Source organism: Marmota marmota, unplaced genomic scaffold, assembly GCF_001458135.2.
Source record: "Marmota marmota marmota unplaced genomic scaffold, marMar, whole genome shotgun sequence".
NCBI classification, from domain to species: domain Eukaryota; kingdom Metazoa; phylum Chordata; class Mammalia; order Rodentia; family Sciuridae; genus Marmota; species Marmota marmota.
The window spans coordinates 1946051-1960720 of NW_026000079.1; the positions used below are offsets into that span (position 1 = coordinate 1946051).

At 47.5% G+C, this 14670-nt stretch overlaps 1 long non-coding RNA gene across 1 annotated transcript; it reads right to left on the reverse strand.

Moving 5' to 3' along the window:
• Positions 1-2427: 2427 nt before the first annotated feature.
• On the reverse strand, positions 2428-5641 carry LOC125620248. Its single transcript, XR_007351854.1, has 2 exons — positions 4977-5641; positions 2428-2691 (listed from the first exon to the last, which is right to left on the reverse strand). It is a non-coding gene; the product is annotated as an uncharacterized LOC125620248 (long non-coding RNA).
• Positions 5642-14670: the final 9029 nt, after the last annotated feature.

Sequence of the window (14670 nt, forward strand, 5' to 3'; positions counted from 1 at the left end):
TTTTCCTTCCAGTGCTAGGGATTGAACCCAGGGCCTTGCCCATGCCAGGCAAGCACTCTGTCACTAAGCCACATTCCCAATTCCTTTAGATTTCTAAGGCCCTTCCAACTTCCATCCATTTTGCTACAGGAGAAGAAAGAACAAGGGGTTGGGTTTCCCTCTTGCATGTCATGGAGGCCTAGGGTGTGATGGGGATACCCCCTTGGTACTGAAATTGTGGGGGCCCCACAGCTGAACAAGAATGAGATTATTCTGATAGGGACTAGAAGAGGCTGGGAACCCCCAGGTTCCATTAGGGGTTGGAGTTTTGGGGTAAGCAGATATGACGATTACGAGAATATCACTCACTCACACACGCACATAGATTCACATATACTCCTATACTCAGGACCAGGACAGAGAGAAAGTGAAAAGGGATGGATGTTCGGGCCTATTCTCTTGGTCTTGAAGTCAAACAGAAAGAAGGCTGGATACAGTTTCTAGCCTACATCAGAAAGGCCGTTTGCCAGCCTCCCTCCCTCTCAGTGTTGGGCTCACGCAGGACAGGCAGGCAAGCGAGGCTGGGGGAGATGGAAGGATCCTTTCTCCATGTCCTCTGAGGCCTGAGCTATACCCTATGTTCCTTCCTCTTCGTCCTTTTCTGCTTTCTGGGTCTTCCTAAGAGTGCTGAGTCAGACTATCCTGTGTGCTAATCCTGGTTCTGCCATTCATATACCTACCTATGTCACCATGACACTTTTCTTTTTTTTTTTTTTAATATTTATTTATTTATTTATTTTTTAGTTTTCGGTGGACACAACATCTTTGTTTGTATGTGGTGCTGAGGATGGAACCCAGGCCTTACGCATGCCAGGTGAGTGCGCTACCGCTTGAGCCACATCCCCAGCCCACCATGACACTTTTCTTTAAAATGGGGGATGACAGTATTTCCACAAGCATGTTGTGAGCAACGAGAGAGACGTGCGTATGTGAGTGGAACAGAGGGTGGACCCCATGGGGGCTCAGTTCCTCCATCCTTCAGGTCCCCTCCCAGGCACAGCAGAAGCCCAGGGGCCAGGGTTGGGAGATTGCAGGAGCCACAGGGCATCCGGTCCCCAGCACCAGGGTCCCTCTGCAGCCTTCCCTTTCCTGTGATGAATCACTGCTCATGGGCCCTGGGGACCCAGGAGTCCCCAGCTTGCCACAAACACTACCGTTGTCATGGAAACCAGGCCTCCCCTTCCTCTTTGGCTGATTGATTTCACCGCATGGCCTCCCACACTGTGGTTCCTAGATCTCAGCTTTTGACTCTGGATTGACTTAACTGTCTCTCATTTCAGGTCCCCAGGAGAACAGTCTCACCGTCACTCTCATGGTCTGCACTCACAATCCCTCTGGCGGGCCTCTTTCCTCCACGGTGGCCCCACTCCCTTTCTTTCCAAGTTCCTCTGGGAAACTCATAGGCAAACATCTTTCCAGAGGGGTGAGGAGGTGCCTGCCTGTCATCCCAGCGACTGGGGATTCTTAAACAGGAGGATTGCAAGGCCATCCTAGGCAATTCAGCCAGACCCTTTCTCAAATTAAAAAAATTAAAACGGGCTGCAGGAATAGCTCAGTGGTCGCGCACTCCTAGGTGCAGTCCCCAGCACTGTAAAAGAAGACAAAAAGAAAACATCTCTCCGAGAGGGTTGAGAGAGTCACCCCAGCTGCCTGGGGCCTGGACCCTTGCTCGGGCGTCAGGACCCCATCTGTCCAGCATCAGCTAGACCTCTCAGCGTTGGTGGATGAGATCAGCCAGGGCAAGGGAGGTGGCCCCGGGAAGAGACCGACAGGCGCTGGCGCCACCTGCTGGAGGGGGCCCGGGGACAGCCCCACCTTCTTCCCGATGGGCGTGTCTAGCCCTGAGTAGCAGAAGGCCCTGGCCACGTGTGCTGTCAGGAGAGAAAGTAATCCATATCTTTTGCTCACTCATTCATTCACAAGTATTTACCCAGGGCCGTCTGTGTATCCTCGTGGAACAAGTGATGAAAGTTGCCAGGTGTGATGCACACACCTGTAATCCCAGCAACTAGGGAGGCTGAGACAGGAGGATTGTGAGTTCAAGGCTAGCTTCAGCAATTTAGTGAGGCCCTAAGCAGTTTAGTGAGACCCTGTCCCAAAAGAAAACATTAAAAAATAAAAACGAAAAATGGCTGGAGATGTGGCTCAGCATCCCTTGGATTCCATTCCCATACCAAAAATAAATAACTAAAAATAAAATAGGGCTGGGGCTGTTTAGCTCGCAGTAGAGCCACATAATTTCAATCCCTAATTCCTGAAAACACACACACACACAGAGAAACGTTTTAAAGTGGTGGAAGTTCTCAAAAGGGGAGGCTCAGGGTCAGGGACTGGATGCACCTGACCCAGCTTGCTGTTATGGAAGGGATGATTAAGCTGAATCCTGAATAATAACAACCAACATTTATTAAGCACTTTCTGTGTACTAGACGCTGCTATGTCAGTACTTTAAATGCTTTTCCCCACTAATTGTACAACAATCCCATGAGGTAATTGCTACCATTATCTTCATTTTATAGGTAGGGAAACAGGTTCCGAGGTGCTAGGGAATCTGCAAGCGGTCACAGGTAGTAGGCAGGCTCCTTGTCCAACTACAGGCTCCTGCTTGAAAAGTCAGGTGAAGAAAGTTGTAGCCAGGGCTGGAATCGTTGGCTGTGTGGACAAAGGAGGAGAAATGGGTGAAGGAGATCAAAAAGGAACCCCCAGGCAGGCAGCAGAAAACCTAGGGAGGGACTAAATATTTCTTCTTTTTGCAGTACTGGGGATTGAACCCAGGGCCTTAGCACATGCTAGGCAAGTGCTCCACCACTAAGCTACATCCCCAGTAGAAGCAGAAGGAATTCTGAGAGGACAGAGGCACCAAAGGGTCAGAGGTCAGAAGTCAAATAAGATAAAAACTGAGACTGGACTAGCTCCTACTCACTGGGAGCTCCAGGCAATGTGGAAAGTTGGGGCACAGAAACATAAGGAGGCCAGAATAGGTAGTCTCTCTGCAAAGGTCTGAACATCAGAACTAGGTCATCCAGTAGGTCATGAGTAGTCTACCAAGAATGCCTGAGAGGGCAGTTAACCATCTGGAAAGGCATGCAAGTGCCTCGAGGACACTTGGGACTGGATACGAGAAATAATTGGAGGTCTGGGGACATAATGAAAGTGTAAAACAGCCTGACCTCTGACCCCACAGGCTCCTGAGGGAGCTGGGATAGGGACTAGTGCAAGAAGGTGCAGCTAGAAGAGTACCTTGGGAGAGCCTGGTGCGGTGGTGCATACCTGTAATTACAGCTGCTTGGGAAGCTGGTGAAGGAGGATTGCAAGTTCAAGGCCAGCCTTAGCAATTTATGGAGACTGTCTCAAAATTTAAAAAAAAACTTAAAGGATACAGCCCTGGACAGAGCACTCCTGGGTTCAATCTCCAGTACTATTTTTTTTTTTTTTAAATAGTCCTTAACCACTGAACAACATGCCTAGTCCTTTTTGTATTTTATTTAGAGACAGGGTCTCACTGAGTTGCTTAGGGCCTCACTAAGTTGCTGAGACTGGCTGTGAACTCGAAATCCTCCTGCCTCAACCTCCAGAGCCACTGGGATTACAGGCATGCATAGCACCTGGCTCACTCCCCAGTACTTTAAAAAAAAAAAAATGTGCCTGGGAGACCATCTTCACCTGCAGTGGCGAGCTGAAAGCAGTTGTACCTGCTAATGAAAGCCTGGTGTTCACATTGAAATCAGCCATGGTGAGAGAATTTCACCATAGAGGTTCATATTTGCCACAAATCACAGCTTTCCCCACTCCTCTTTATTAAACATTTACCAGCATAACAGTTCTCCTGTGCCAACTTCACAGAAGAGGAAACTGAAACCCAAAGATAAGGAACGACTTATTCAGAATTACATATGGAATTTTTCCCCCTTTGATCCTTTCAATCAATCATTGACTCAACAAATTTGGAGCCAGTAGTAGTAGTGCACACTTATAACCCCAGGACTTGGGAGGTTGAGGCAGGAAGATCTCAAGTTTGAGGCCAGCCTCTGAAACCTAGTGACACCTGTCTCAAAATAGAAAATAAGGACTGGGGATGTAGTCCAGTGGTAGAGCACACACCTAGCATGTGTGAGACCCTGGGTTCAAGTTCCAGTACTACCAAAAAGAAAAGAAAAGGGGCTGAGGATCTAGCTTAGTGCTAGAGTATCCCTGGCTTCAATTCCCAGTACTGAAAAAAAACACTAATAATAATAATTACTATTATCATATCACGAGCCGAGTGTCTCCTCTGTGTTAGGCTTTGGAAAGAAACATCCACTGTCCTGCTGGAAGCTCTTTCAGTCTGGTATAGCACACAGAACATGGAAATTGGCTTTGAACACTGAGGGCCAATTACCAGCAAGGGGCAAATACCAGGTGCTGTAGCCTTGTAGGGGTGCACATCCATCGGCTTGGCCAGGAAGGCTTCTCAGAGGACATGACACAGGTCTGGAGGATGCATTCAAGACAGAGGGAAAGCAAGTGAAAGGCCTAAGAGCCGAGGGCCTGGCAGGAGCCTGCGAGCCATGCATTCCTTGTGCAAGTCTCATTTTGCCAGCAGTGACCGGGAGGAGAGGTTTACAGTCTAGAGATACTTGCTGGGCCACCAGCCAAAAGCTACATCAGTGAGTTAGCACAGTGATCGCATTCCTGAGCCCCAGTCTAGGTGTGGAAATTGAGGAATCCAGTGACAGTATAGGCCAAGCCTTTTGCAGACAGCACCCCCTGGGGGCCAGATGGGGGAGCTGTGAGAGGTTAGGTGACAAAGGGAGGGAAGACATGGAGCAGGGTGTGCGAATGAAATAGGGTAAAAAAGCAGAGAGAGAAGTTGAATATTGGGCAGCGTATGTGGTGGGGAGGAAAGTATAGATGAACATGCACAACTTCCAAAGGGCAACCATGTATTGAGCACCTACTGTGTGCCAGGCGCTGGAACATAGGAGTAGACTAGATCCAGTTCTTGTCCTCAACGGAGCTTCTGATGTATTGGAGTAATAAACATAAGCAGGACGGGTGCAGTAGCATGCCTGTAATCCCTGCAGCTCAGGAGACTTAGGCAGGAGGATCACAAGTTCAAAGCCAGTCTCAGCAACTTGGTGAGGCCCTGTCACTCAGCGAAACCCTGTCTCTAATTTAAATACATTAAAGGGGGGGGGGTGCAGAGGATGTGGCTCAGTGGTTAAGCACCCCTGGGTTCAATCCCTGCTACCAAATAAATAGATAGTTACAATATAGTTCTCAGGAATGGTAAAAAAGACACACAAAAGTAACCAGGGAAAATTTCTGGGGGAAAAATGCCATTGAAATTGAAGATGAACAAGCATTATCTTACCCAGGTGAAAGGTGGAGTAACGGGAGGGAGGTTTAGGGTCAGCTGGATAGGAAGACAAGCGCCAGATCATGAAGAACATAACTACAGGAAGGAACCTGAATCTAACGGCAAAGGAAAGCTAATCCAGGGTTTCAAGCAGGAGGGTTTCATGATTTTATTTATTTATTAGAATATACTGAGAATTGAACTCAGGGTCACTCGACCACTGAGCCACATCCCCAGCCCTATAGTCCTATTTTGTATTTTATTTAGAGACAGGGTCTCTCTGAGTTGCTTAGTGCCTCACCATAGCTGAGGCTGGCTTTGAACTCACAATCCTCCTGTCTCAGTCTCCCGAGCCACTGGGATTACAGGCGTGCACCACTACGCCAGGCTCCCAATCCTTTATATTTTGAGATAGGTTATAGGTTATAACTAACTTGCCCAGGCTAGTCTCAAACTTGGGATCCTCCTGCATCAATCTTTAGAATTACTGGGATTACAGACATAGGTCACCAAACCCAGTTAGATTTCTTCCATTTACTTATTTATTTACTTGGATACTAGAAATTAATTTTTTTGTGGTGCTGAGGATCAAACCCAGGGCCTCACGTGTGCGAGGCAAGCGCTCTACCACTGAGCCCCAGCCCCAGCCCATCCTCAGCCCTTTTTGTTTTTAATTATTTATTTATTTAGAACTCAGGCATTTTGATTTTATTTTTGTTGTTGTTGTTGTTTCTTATTTTGAGACCAGGTCTCACTACATTGGTGTGGGACTCTCTAGGTTGAGGAGGTTGGCCTTGAACTTGCAATCGTCCTGTCTCAGCCTCCCGAGTTATTACAGCACCCTCACACCCAGACAGATTTCTTTTAAATGATCTCTCTGACTGCTGTGTGGAGGGTGGACTGAAGCAGGAAGGGGCAAGGCAAGGACAGAGGCAGGGAGACCAGTTACAGGCAATTTCAGACATGGTGACGATGGCTCACATCGGGAGGGTAGCAGGAGCAGAAGAGTAACAGGAAGTTAATGGACATGGGATTTTTATTTTTTCTTTCGTTTGGTACTCAGGATTGAACTCAGGGCCTTGCACATGCTAGACAATTGCTCTACTACTAAGCCACATCCCCAGTTCTTTTTTTTTTTTTATATACCTTTATTTTATTTATTCATTTTTATGTGGTGCTGAGGATGGAACCCAGTGCCTCACATGTGCTAGGCAAGTCTCTGCCACTGAACTATAGCCCCAGCCCCCAGGCCCAGTTCTTGGGAAATGTTATTGAGGTTTAGTAGAGAGAACTTGTTGCTAGACCAGATGGGAGGAAATTAGGTGAAAGAGAGAACAGTGAGAAGGCTCCAGATTTCTGGCTTGAGCAACCAGGTGGATGGTGATGTCATTTACCAGAAGCTGGGGGAGGAGCTAGTTCAGACTGGTGGAAACAGAGCCAGAAATTGGGCTTGCAGTTCCCAAACCAGCACCTGTTTCCCTGCGGGGGTTGCTGGGAGGAGGCAGCAACCAGGAGGCAGAATTGGAATTCTCCAATTCAGGGCAGAGGAAGGGGAGTACAAGGAAGAAGAAGGGCAGAAAAAGGGAAGAATAGTAACAATACTAACCTATGTCAGGCATTGTGCTACATGCTTTATATATGTTCAGTGAAATTCTCACAACAAGATCATCTTTCCCGAATTAGCTACCTCAAACTCTTCCACCTTCATATCCTGCTTTTTTTTTTTTTTTTACTTAAAAAAAAATTATTTACTGGGCTGGGGATGGATCTACCTCAGTTGGTAGAGTGCTTGCCTTGCATGCCCAAGCACCACCACCACACAAAAATTATTTACTTATTCAGTGGTATTAATGATTCAACCCAGGGGCCTCTACCACTGAGTTAGACCCCAGCTCTTTTTATTTTGAGACAGGGTCTCATTAAATTGCCAGGTTGGCTTTGAACTTGCAGTCCTCCTGCCTCAGCCTCCAGAATCACTGGGATGACAGGTGTGCACCACTGCTATACTGGGGATTGAACCTAGCGCCCTTTGCTTGTTAGGTGAGTGCTCTGCCATGAGCTAAGGTGCCAGCCCAATTTTATTTTTTCTTGTAGCAAGTATCACTGCCAGAAAGGACATTGTCTATTTGTTTACCATTTGCCTCCCCCCCCCCATAGAATATGGGCTCCGTGAGAGGAGGGATTTTATATGTCTTGTTCTCTGATATATCTCTGATGCCAAAGCAGTGCCCAACATAGCAGGTGCTCACTATATATTGACTGAATGGTGAAAATCTTTAAATTCTTGTTAGGTAGTTTTTTTTTTTGTTGTTGTTGTTATTGTTTGTTTTGATACCAGGGATTAATCCCAGGGGCACTTAACCACTGAGCCACATCCCCAGTCCTTTTTTTACTTAGAGGCAAGGTCTAGCTAAGTTGCTGAGGCTGGCTTTGAACTCGCAATCCTCCTACCTTAGCCTTCCAAGCCACTGGGATTACAGGCGTGTGCCACTGTGCTGGGCATTAGATAGATATCATTTCCCTTCAGACCCAAGTTGGTTGGACTTGGATGCCTGTTTCCTTAATTTTTCCCCTCAATAGTGACTCCCAGGGGGTTAGGAGGGAGCTAGACAATAAGCCAATCTAAACAGCTGGAGGGGACTCAGGATGACCTAAGGAGTTGATCGGACCTACCAAGATCCCCACCACCTGGGTGTTCATTCTAAATCAGGAATAGACTGATAGCTTGATTGCCCCATCGATACTGGATGTCCATCAGAAGCCGGAGAGGGCCAAGTGGAAGCCTGAGATGATATCTGAGGAGTGTAGGATAGAGCACGGAGCCCTAGCTCAGCAGGGGAAGAGCACTTGTGCCCTAGGGTCAGAACCCAGCCAGGGGCCCCCTCCTGGTAACTGGCCTGCAGTGCCATCTGGTGGCTAAGGCTCAAAAACATGTTTTTTTGAACCTGTCCACTCTAGGGTCTACAAAAAGCTAGCCACCTACCTAACCAGCAAGACTCCTTGGCCACCTCTGCCACCAAGCTCCAGATATCCCTCCAGTTCTCTCCCTTAGAATAAACCTCATCCATCCTTCAGAGGCGACATCGGATACTTCATCCAGGAAGCCTCTCCAATCTGCTCCAGCTCCACAGTGGATTCCTTCACAGCCTCCAAGCACTCACTGGGTATCACTGGCTCTGGGGTCCCAGGCTCTGACATCAGAAAGCTCTGGCTTAGAGCACTGAGGTCTCGACTTACCGGCTGTATGACCTGGGCAAGTCACTTGACCTCTCTGAGACTCAGGTCTCTCATGTTAAGCAGAGAGACAGCAACTCCAGCTTCAAGGAGTTATGAAGATTAAAGCTATGAAGTCTGAAAAGGCTAAGCAAAGATCCTGCACCAAACAGGCATTCAGGAAATAGCAAGTCCTTTCCCATCCTCTGTCTTCCTCTTCCCTTTCCTGAAAAGGAAGTATGATGGAACAGAAGGCAGAAGGGAGTCACAGGACCTGAGTTCTCTAGGCCTTCATCTCTTCTGTAAAATGAGGCCATTAGATAATGAATGAAGTATTCACTCTACCAGAGTGAATACCACTTCCTCACTCAACTTCTATCCCTCCCACCCATACAGGAGATGGACCCCAAGGGGGTGCTCTACCACTAAGCTACATCCTCAGCCCTTCCAATTTTTTCTTTCTTTTTAAATTTTGACACAGGATTTGCTAAATTGCTTAGGCTGGCCTCGAATTTGCAATCCTTCTCCTTCAGCCTCCTGAGTTGCTGGGATTACGGGCGTATGCCATCATGCCTAGAACTCATTCAATTTCTATCCCAGCTGGGCATTCTATGCAGAACATCCTGTTCTATACATTATATCCATCAATTCATCTGTGCCAGACTGGTTTTTTTTTTTTTTTATTTGTTTGTATGTTTTTTTGGTACCAGGGGTTAAACTCAGGGGCACTCGACCGCTGAGGCACATCCCCAGCCCTATTTTTTTGTATTTTATTTAGAGACAGGGTCTCTCTGAGTTGCTTAGTGCCTCGATGGTGCTAAGGCTAGCTTTGAAATTGCAGTCCTCCTTGTCTCAGCCTTCAAACTGCTGGGATTATAGGTGTGCGATACCACACCAGGCTCAGACTGGGCTTTGTCCTTCAGAATCCCCTTCTAATACCTAGCACACAGTGCCTGGAACAGAGAGAGCAGGAAAAACTGCCCTCCACAACCCACCAAAGTCATGTTTACTGCCTATGTGCACGCGCACACAGACACACACACACACACATGCACACAGCAGCCAGGAGAGTACCCAGCCCTGTCTGGCTCCAGGTGTCCCTCCCCCTCCCTCTTCCCAGCCAGAAACCAGAGCTGGCGCCACTGGGTGAGGAATCTAGGGACCAACTGTCACAGGCTCCAGTATCACCTGCCTCCTGGACGCCTGAGTCCAGCCCTGAGTCCCACAGGGACCCTGTCAGCCAGCTGTCCTGGGGGGCCCAGGCTCTACCCCAGCCCCTTGGAGCAACTCTCCCTGGGGAAATCAGACAGTGCAGGGGACCTGGGGGGGAATGCTGGGATAGTCCCAGAGGAGGAGCAGACATGTTTGTCTGTCCAGGTCTAAACTGCAGGCTGGGCCTACAAAGCTCTTGGAGATGAGATGAACACCAGAACAGGAGCAGCCACTGCGATGCACTCTCCTCCAACCTCTGGGGCCTTCCAGGTCCAAAGACTGTTTTGCTCTCATATGTTCTCCTCATTGGCCATGTGATCTGGGTCATGTAGGCTAGTTTCTATATCTCAAACAGAGAGCAGGGTTCGTGTCTAACACTTCTTTTGAGTGATCTACAGAATTTTACCTAATATATTGTCAGTTGAAATTAATTAATGAGTCCAGGGCATTCCAAAAAGACAGAGAAAATTTGGCAAGAAGGATGGAGATTAGATAGCCAGGTGGACTTCCCACAAGGAAGGGGTATTAAAAAGAAAAATGGTGACACACATCCTAATCCTAGCTACTCGGGAGGCTGAAGCAGGAGGATTACAAGTTTGAGGCCAGCCTCAACAACTTAATGAGACTCTGTTTCAAAACAAACAAAAACAGGTTAGGGATATAGCTTAGTGGTAGAGTACTCTGGAGTTCAATCCCCAGTACCACACACACACACACACACACACAAAAAAAAAACCAGACATTAAAATGAAAGGAAAAGGGGCTGGAATTGTAGCTCAGTGGTAAAGCTCTTGCCTAGCAAGGATGAGGCCCTGGGTTTGATCCTCAGCACCACATAAAAATAAATAAATAAACAAACAAACAAATAAATAAAATAAAAGTTAAATTCATTTGGGAGGGAGAAAGGAAAATGGAAACTCCACAAAGCAGGGGAGAGGAGGCTCAGCTGAGCAGGAAAGATGGAGAAGGGATCCTGTAAGGAGCAAGGACAGGGGAGAGATGAGCTCTTGTGTGCCCAGCCTGCTTGGCAGGGAGCCTTGGGAGCAGCCTCCTGTGTCCCCCTTCCTCCCTAAGGTTCTGAGAATAGGACTAGGGAGGGACAAGTGTTAGGTGTAGGTCCCCAGCCCTTGGTACTTAGTGTGTAGACAGCAATAACAGGTGCTCAGAGGACAGCAGGGACAGGACTCCACAGACAAGCACAGCCCGGGTTTCCACTGCTCTCCTGTCCTCTAGCCTCCTACAAACCTCTCTTCACCGCGTCACCTTTCCTGCCCTGCAGTCAGGCCTGTGTGTGTGTGTGTGTGTGTGTGTATGAGAGAAAGAGATAAAGAGAGAAGAAAGAAAAGAGAGAGGAGAGAGAGGCAGACAGACAGAGTTTGCCTGCATGCCAGTGCATAATGGGAATTATTTTTGGAATTATCCGCTGTTTCGCTGGGATCATTTTATTTCAGCAAGTTGACCTAGAACTGACTTCAAGTGACACATCATGGGTCAGACTCTTCTCCAGCACCTAGCACATCCTATAGGAGCTCAAAAGGAAGTGACTGAGTCAGGCAGATGGAGCATGCCTGTAATCCCAGTGACTTGGGAGGCTGCGGCAGGAGGATCGAAAGTTCCAAGCCAGCCTCAGCAACTTAGGGAGGACCCAAGCAACTCAATGAGACCCTGTTTCTAATAGAATTTATAAAAAGGGCTGGGGATGTGGTGAGGTGGTTAAGTGCCCCTGCATTCAATCCTTAGTACTAAAAAAAAAAAAAAAAAAGTGTCTGGCTAAATGAATGAATAAAAATTAATTAGTGAAGACCACAATCTACCTAAAGTCAACCGCAAGGACAGAATAAGAAGGGCCAGGAAACTGACACTGACTGAACACCTGAGAGGAGCCAGGTATTGGGCTAGGGACTTGGCATATGATTTTTATCTTAGAGGTGAGGAAATTGAGGCTCAGAGGTCCAGAACTCCCCAAGGTGGCAGAACTAACTAACAAACAGCATGTTTGGCTCCAGAGCCCTGTCCCTTCCTGTTACACTTTGAAATTTTAAAAATGCAGTTATACTTGGGGCTGGGCCTGGGGCTGGGGCTGAGCGGTAGAGCGCTCGCCTAGCATGCATGAGACCCTGGGTTCAATCTTCAGCACCACATATAAATAAGTAAATAAAATAAAGGTATTGTGTCCACCTACAACTAAAAACTAAATTTAAAAAAATGCAGTTATACTTAATGCATCCTTACTGCCAGGTGTGGTGGTGCATACCAGCACTCCCAGCAACACAGGAGGCCCTAAAGCTATTTAGCAAGACATTGTCTCCAATTAAAGAAAGGGGGCTGGGGCTGCAGTTCTTGATAAAGCACTTGCCTCCAATGTGTGAGGTACTGGGTTTGATCCTCAGTGTTCATCTACAATATATATCCATATATATATATATATATATATTTTTTTTTTAAGAAATGCTACAATAATTTAAATACATACACACATTCACATACACTTACTGAACCTCTGCTGTGGACAGGGTACGTGCTCAGTGCTGGGACATCCAGAGTAGGGGATACAATAGTTAAGATGAGAAAGCTAGCTGGGCACTGTGGCACATGCCTATAATCCCAGCAACTAGGGAGGCTGAGCCAAGAGGATCGCAAGTTTGAGGCCAGCCTCAGCAACTTAGTGGTCCCTAAGCAACTTAGTGAGACCCTGTCTCAAAATAAAAAAATAAAAAGGGCTGGGGATGTAGCTCAGTGGTACAGTGCCCCTAAGTTCAGTCCTCGGTACGGTGTATGGGTGTGAAGGTGAGAGGGCTAGGGGTGTAGTTTAGTGGCAGAGCACCCATCTAGCATGCTAAAGACTTCTGATCCCATCCCCAATACTAGGGAAGAAAAAAAAAGAGGAGAGAGAGTTTGGTCCTCCAAGGTCCTCAAGGAGAGAGATATGCCACCTATACACCTTTCTGTCATAAGGCAAAGAGTAGGGGATTTTTATAGTAAGGCCTTCTGCTCTCATTGCCATAACCTTAGATTGAGCAGGCAGGGGTGGGGGGAGAAGAGCCCCTGGATAGCAAGGTGGCTTGGCTGTAGCCTGGCTGGCAGGACTGTTAGTGGAGGGGGAACTGAACAAAGGAGCCCATTGGCTTCAGGAAGCAAATGAGAAGTTTGGAAAAAACCCACCCTGCTGGTAGTCTCGGCAGCTCTGGCGACTGAGGCAGGGGGATTGCAAGTTCAAAGCCAGCTTCAGCAACTTGTTGAGGCCCTGAGCAACTCAGTGAGACCCTGTCTCTAAAAGAAAATATAAAAAAGGGACTGGGGGTGTGGCTTAGTGGTTAAGTGCCCCTGGGTTCAATCCCGGGTACAAAAAAAAAAAAAAAAAAGGCAATAAAACAAAACCCACCCCAAACCTGCCTCCTCTAGGTGCCCACCCTCAGGTCCCTCTGTGCTTAGGCACTCCCCCACATGACCTGGAGGCACATGCTACACACACCAAATACACCATGCCACACATCTAAGTGTGCGTGCACATGCACGAGCATGTCCTGCCCTCCGCGTGCCAGGTTCACACAGGCTCCTCTCCTGCCTTGGAGGATATTTGCCTGGAGTCGCAGTGTAAGCCCCAGGGTGGACATTTACACACTCAAAGGGCTGATTTTTGCTTGTTGGATCAGTGATGTGGGTCCAGCAGGGACTCGCCTTGCCCACCTGTCCCTTCCCCACTTAGTAGTCATGCCCACTCACACACACTTGTTTCTGCCCTTGTTTTCCACCCTGGCCAAATCCCCATGGCTTCTTTGGTCATTAACCTCCTGCTTTAATTGGCTTATTGGGGAGGAAAGCAGAGGTAGGGCAAATTCAGGGTGGGTGTCTGGGGGGAATCTCATTTCAACCGGGACAGGAAAGCTCAAGCCATCTGGCAACCCTACAAAAATGCCTGACACACAATAAGTCCTATGCAACTATCTGCTCTTTCCATTAATGTGAAAAACGGTCACCTGGTCTTCAGTATAAACTTCCCCAGATGAGAGCCCTGTAGTCTCCAGTACCAAGGATCCTCCAATCCAGGTTTCTGGGGACAAGTGTCTGAAACAGTCCACTCTCCAGGGCCCTGTCTTTCCCATTCTTCCTCTTCTACACCTGCTTGATGGCAATAGCACCCAACCCCATAATAAGATTTCTTGTTATCTTCTGTTAAACCCTCCATCCAGGGAACACCCTGCCCCAACTCTGGAGAATTCTGGGGTTCTGGGTCCAGGCTTCTCCTTCCTTGGATCTGCCCAGCAAAGGAGAAAGAGCCCTGCAGTGTGGCAACCCCTCAGCACCTCCAGGGATCCCACCCTTTCCTTGGTGTGCAAAGTCAGTGTTTCCAAGAATCAATTGAGGGAACTGAGTTTAAATTTGCTTAGCCTTTAGGGCCTCAAAGTGCACGGGTCTATGAGGTCATGTCACCCATTTCCCTGCCTCCAAGAAAACTAGTTCAGATTTAAGTTCCCAAGGCACTCTAGAAAAGGACACCTTATCACTGTGGCTCACCCACTCATTCTTTTCTTTTTTTAGTTATATATAACATTATGATACATTTTGACATAATCACAAAAGCGTCGAATATAATTAGCTCTAATTCAGTCTGCAGCATTTTACCCCCTCCCCTTTCTATCTGCCCCTGCTCCTGCTCCTCTCCCTCTACTGATCTTTCTGTAATTTATTTATTTATTTGTTTATTTATTTTTAAATCAGTGTATTGTGGATATATTTGTTGTTGTCACCCACCCATTCTTATAAAACTTTTGGAAAGTCTAATCTCAAGCCCTCAAACTGCAGTGTCATTCATTCTCTTGGGAAAGACCCAGAGATAAAAAACGGTAACAAAAAAAAAAAAAAGAGCC